Source organism: Oculina patagonica, chromosome 3 (assembly GCF_052425735.1).
Source record: "Oculina patagonica isolate OP01 chromosome 3, crgOcupat, whole genome shotgun sequence".
NCBI lineage: Eukaryota > Metazoa > Cnidaria > Anthozoa > Scleractinia > Oculinidae > Oculina > Oculina patagonica.
In genome coordinates this window covers 6,748,308-6,754,307 of record NC_135760.1, presented here as the reverse complement: position 1 = coordinate 6,754,307, position 6,000 = coordinate 6,748,308, and positions in this window count along the sequence as shown.

Sequence of the window (6,000 nt, the reverse complement as noted above, 5' to 3'; positions counted from 1 at the left end):
GAAAATAAATTCAATGCCCAACAAGTTCATGAAGTGTTTTAATTAGTAACAAAAAGACAGAGACCAATAAAATTTGATTTTTTTATCTCATTCTGACTGCTGACCATTATGTTTTGTACAAGTTACTGGGGGTAGTTCATTCTAGCCCACTTCTCTTGACAGCTTCATGCAAAGTTCAGTGTGTTATATTTCAAGATATTTTTGTGCCACAAGTTGTTCATGTGATTCTGAAAAAGTCACAGTACTATGTGTCTTGGTACAATAACCTGCAGGACAACACTATTTATAAATTTTAGTTTTATCTTGGATAACAGCTTTTACATGGGAATTAAGTTCCCCCTGCGTTTATCCTTCCACTAGTAGTTTATATATTTTATTATTTTTAATTGTAAATATTTATTTTTATGGGGAATCTTTTAAATAAATAAATAACACAAAAACGAACCAATAAAGTGTAAGCAAATTGTTATCTATGACATGCAACCAGGTTATTTTAGCTGCAATGACTGTATGCAGTTTTGGGGGAAGGGGTAAGACATGAACAACAAACCAATATTCACAACTTTTTAATTTATGCCATCTTTACTTGTTAAGTCTTTCCCATATTACTCAGTGGGTGTTACAAAAAGAACTACAATGTAGTACTTGGAGTATCATTTGGTCAAATCACCTACTTTAGATACTTTTGGACATTTACCCTTCACAGCAAGTAAAGAAGTCCATTGCATAATCTTACAGTTTCACAGGCTTCAAATGAGGTCATGAATCTTGGTTTTAAATTATTTCTAACTAAGAGACCGGCCATTATTTATGCAGAGGGGGGAGGGAAAAAGAAGGGGGGTCAAGGCTATTTCATACAGGAGGTCAAGGCTATTTTAAGAGGGGGCTTAAAACAGTTAAATGGTAGAGTGAAATGTCAGTAATGCTAAATTTTACAATTTTATGCCAATTCTATTGTTTTCTTTTTTTTTAAACTCCACCATTATGTACAACTTAGTGATTTGTATTTTAAAGAAATACTGTTTGCACTCTAAACTCCATTGTTATCTCAAATTTTAGTTACTGAAAGGGTTAGGGTTTAGGGTTAGGGTTATTTACAATTATCTGCTAATATTTGGTTTGACTGAAATTATTTTCTTTTAACAAAATGATTGTCACTGCAATAGCCCAAGAAGTAATTAAACATGATATAACAACAAGAAAGAAGTCCTTTGTAATACAACTGTAGGAAAATAATTGGAAAAAAAACTATATTTTGCATGGTTATTACATTTGTGTTTGCCATGAAAGCATAATTTGTAATATCTGTCACTTTTCCAAAGTTTAGAAAACTTATCACTTTATAATTGTATGTAACATGCATTTAAATAAGAGGAGATATGAGGTGAGGGAGGAGGGGGCATCACATAAATTTTGAATAAAGATGGGGGGTCACTTGCTACTTATATGACCTGGAGGGGGGCCTTACAGAAATTTTTGATCTTTCTAACATATTTCCCCCCCCCTTCCCCTCTACATAAATAATGACCGGTCCCTAATACTGTTAGGGAGGGAGACATTCTAAAAAATTGTTTACCACAAGATGTCTTCCAAATTGAACCTTGCTATCATGGTTAAAATAAACTCACTACAACACATTTTTATATGGAATATGTTATTTTTAGGCCTTATTTTGAATAGAATAGAATGGTAGTGGCCTGTCATCTTACAATTTTTTTTTATGTTATGTTTATATTAGCTGACTGATGTTTAACTGATCTTTTTAAACCAACAATTGACAGCTGTGACTACTCTTTTTCTTGTAAACTAGTGTTCAAATGAGGGGACGCAGTCCAGAGGACTACCACTAAACTCACCAGTAACCAAGAGACAAGGAGTTTCTAATAATACCTCTCTTTATTGCTTAATTTACGGATAAATACATGCATTAAGTCAATAAATACACTCTGATGGTTAATTTTGCCAAGTACTTGTGATCCAGCCGCATCTGCAAAATATCAAATGCAAAATACATCACCAAATTTAAATAAATAAAATATGCTATGAACCGCAAAGCAAAAATAGTTCTGTGCATTTGAAAGGAACGAATTTCGTTCGTATATGATTTCTCTTCCAGCAGCATTTTAACCACCTGTTAAAGAAGAACTCCAAAGCCAGTGTTTTAAGCCGATTAACACATCAAAAATTCGTGATTTTGATATTCAAAGAAGTTCTTGCCCTTTCAAATTGAGTCAGCCTACGAAGCAGACCTACGAGCGAATATCGCGGAATCAAGTGCTGACATTTTTCTTTTGATAAGGACCATGTAAACAAAATTTGAAACTTTAACTCATCTTCAACTAATCAGCAGTTTTTCTTTTCCAGTGGACAGCATTCCTGTAATTTCTAAAGGCTGACAAACTTGTGGTTTCTAAAGCTGAATTGGGAAATTGAAATTGTACCATCAGGCACCGTTCCGACTTGGAGTAATCGGTGGTACACCATGGGTGGTACTGCCAACGTAAAGTATACAAGTGGAACTTCCACTAGGCTGATCGGAATTCAAAATTGCGAAACAGTAAAATAAAAGCAGATTTTATGAACACCAAACTTTCGAGCTCTTGACAATAGAAAATGTTTTTGGCATTTTTGTCGAGTGATACTGTCAATTTGTGAACACAAGATACACAATTTTACGCGATACTTGCGAGGCCAATTAAATAAAACTTAATTAAGTTAAAATTACAGGAGCCAGTTAAAAATTTAACTTACCCGTAAAACAAACTTCTCTTGGTTTCGTTCCTACGTATGGCGTGGGAATTTCGTCTCAACTCTTTTTCATCTTGATTATTGTTAACACAAAAAAGCGAACGGCATTATCGGCGCTTAAAACAAAATTGGGTTGCGATCCCAAACGAAGTTCTCTTACTTGAGCTTGAATTACTCTTCTCATTGAAGCATTTGTCGTAACTTTTTGTCATATCTGCGCGGAATCTTTTCTTTTCGAAGTTGAAGTCAAAACACCTTGGAAGCTTCCCGCGTCGCAAGCACAATTTGGATAGCCAATCCTCGGCCACAATATATTTTACATACCATCCGATACCATCTACCAATCGCCAAGCTCGATATATCACCCTGCACCAGGGCTGTTTGTCGGGGGCACCACGCGGACAGTCCTGGGGACGAGGTTGTTCCCGAACGACTTTCTCGGGTTTTGTCTTGACCCTGACATCTTCTTTGACCTGGAAAAACGAGAATGAAAACGAGATTTTAGCGTCAGTTAATTTAAAACGTCCTGTTCCTAACAGCACAAATTGCACGGCGATAGAAAGTGAAATTTCGGTACAAGTTACGGAAAAAACACCGAGCCGGAAAGTAAGCTTAACAACAAAACAACCAACCAAAGATTTGTAAACAACTCAAGGCCGAAATTGAAGACATTATAACGAAAGCAGAAACGAAAAACACGAAAGATAGTACAAAATGGGCTATCTGAGTTTTTGAATATGAGTTTCACATTATTGAAGTACGGAATTTTAGATAAAACACGCACAGCTACATTTTCGTGTAAAAAAACAAACAAAACAAACAAACAGCAATTCTAAAAACAGAAAACTAAATTAGCTAGCGAATACACACACAACTCAGACTTATCACATACTGAATAATTTTTTCTGGCGTTTTCAAAACAGCTTGGTGCCGTGAAAGAAAAATTGCCAAAAGCGTTCACAAAATGACCAACAAAGAAGCTAGACAACAACCTCGGTAAATTCTACGCCGAAGCTCGAACAAAAGACGGTGAACTTTACTCGAGGTCATCGCTTCTTAGATTTCGCAACGCTATCGAGAGACACCTAAACAATTCACCCCTAAACCTAGGACTTTTTATAATTTGCAAAAGGGGTTGAATTTCAAGCTTCAAACAAGCTGCTGCAAAGTTAGAATAAATTGAACAAGCGCGAAAACAAAGAAAACATCGAACACAAGTTTACCTGTCATTCCAGAAGCAGACGTCCAGAAATTAAAAACCTCCAATGCAATTCAGGAAGACAATCCTGTTCCTATATCCTTTCCAGTGCGATAGGTGGAAGGCCACAGCAATCACAGCAGCCGACTCTAATTTTTCCCTTGAATCCGATGGTTGTAAATGATTCGCGAAACACGCCGCACGGCCACATTTTGTGAAGTACCAGCCACAAGCTTTGAGCAGTTTGTTTTTCTAGTTGTCAAGTTAACAACGTGCAAGTTTTCATGGGCCAGAATTCAGCCGGTTTTCACTGAACAGTCTACTTTTCTATCCTGTGTTGTACTAAAAGTCCTAAGAACTTCAAGGACTCGTGTTAAAATTCGGATTCCACTTGCCGTTTTCAGCTTGTGGATTTCTGAACTTTGATGGTTTTAAACTTGATGGTTTGACAGCTGTTGACAGATGATGTCTTATTCAACCAATCAAATTCTTTTAACCATTCTAACGAGTTTTGTGATTGGCTAATTGTTGCGTACTTTATCAGAGTACAGATGTACGCTGACGCCACTTCTATTCGCTTGAAAAAAGTTTGTTTTGAAAATAACTGCGCGAATTCGTGGGGAAATTAATGAATTTCTTAATTATAAAACAAATAAAGAAGCCTCGACTGTGCTCTGTTCTGTTGTAAAGCACTTAGGAAGCGGCTAGAGCACTCAAGAAGTAGGGAGAAACACTCGCCTACGGCGGCTAAAAGATGTTTTGATTTCAAACAATGTCCAAGACTTGTGGGAAATGTAGTTTGCAAGGCCTGAACTAAGTTTTCGGTAGCGTAAAAACGCTTGATTTGAAATATTTTCAATGTCCAAAATGTTGCGAAGCACTATTCGCACCTAATGAAATTCTAAGTTTGCTGATTTTAGCCCATTTCAACCAGTCTAGCAGTGCACGCACTCTCAGTCAGAACCCCCATACTAAAAAACTTACTACACCGACTTAATATGCTTATATTCTCAAGGATTTCAGAGGTGGCCGAGTGGTAATCGCGGCGCGCAGCGAGGACAGCGAAGTCATCAGGGGTCGAGGGTTCGAATCACGCTTTATAGGGGTTACTCTAAAACTGGCTTGGGGGCCGAATAACCTCTCCCCGGTCGGAGATTTGAGTCTAAAACCAAGGAATTACAGTCAACTCTCTCTTAACGGACACCTCTATAAGACGGACACCTCCATAAGACGGACACCTGGTGATGGTCCCTGCCGTTTTTCAGTCATTTTACTGTAGACGGACACCTCTCTAAGACGGACAACGGACACTTTGAAATCATTAAATCATCAAAATCATTGAAATCATTTTTGGCCTCTTTTAATGATTGTAAGAACATTTAATGATAATGTTTTAATGGCAACAAACAAACACGTTCTGAGTATTTTTTTTAAAAACAAAACGACTCTAGAGAGCAACTTTTCTAAATTTTGGTGGCAACTTTTTGATATTTGAGCAACTTTAGAGCAACTTTTGGGTATATTATGAAGCAACTTTTCCTGAATCTACTAGCACAATCTATTCATGCCTATTTGAAAAGCAAATACGGTCATTTTATTATTTTAGTCTTGTTGCAGTTAGCAAAGGTTTGTTGCATTGTGCAAAGGTTTAGATTTATTATTTCAGAATTACTGGCGTCATGTTACGTTGACTTTCTACAAGACGGACACCTCTCTAAGACGGACAGCTGCGGCCGGTCCCGAAGGTGTCTGTCTTAGAGAGAGTTGACTGTACCCTCAAACAGGCTTGGGGACCGATTAATTCCTCCCCAGAAAATCCGTTTTGATTTTTATCTTTTTATCTTTTTCACCCTTTTCCTTTTTTACTGTCTAAGTTCGTTTCTTTTTCAGCGTTTAGCGTTTTTTTAATTTTTTTTTTACAAGTTCGTCCCAGAAATGTACCGTTGTTTGCTGTGCGAAAGCTTCACGAAATGCATTTTGTGGCATACATGTAGTTAATGATTATTCCCGAATACCGTAGAATTCCGGTTATAAGCCCTGGGCTTATACAACTT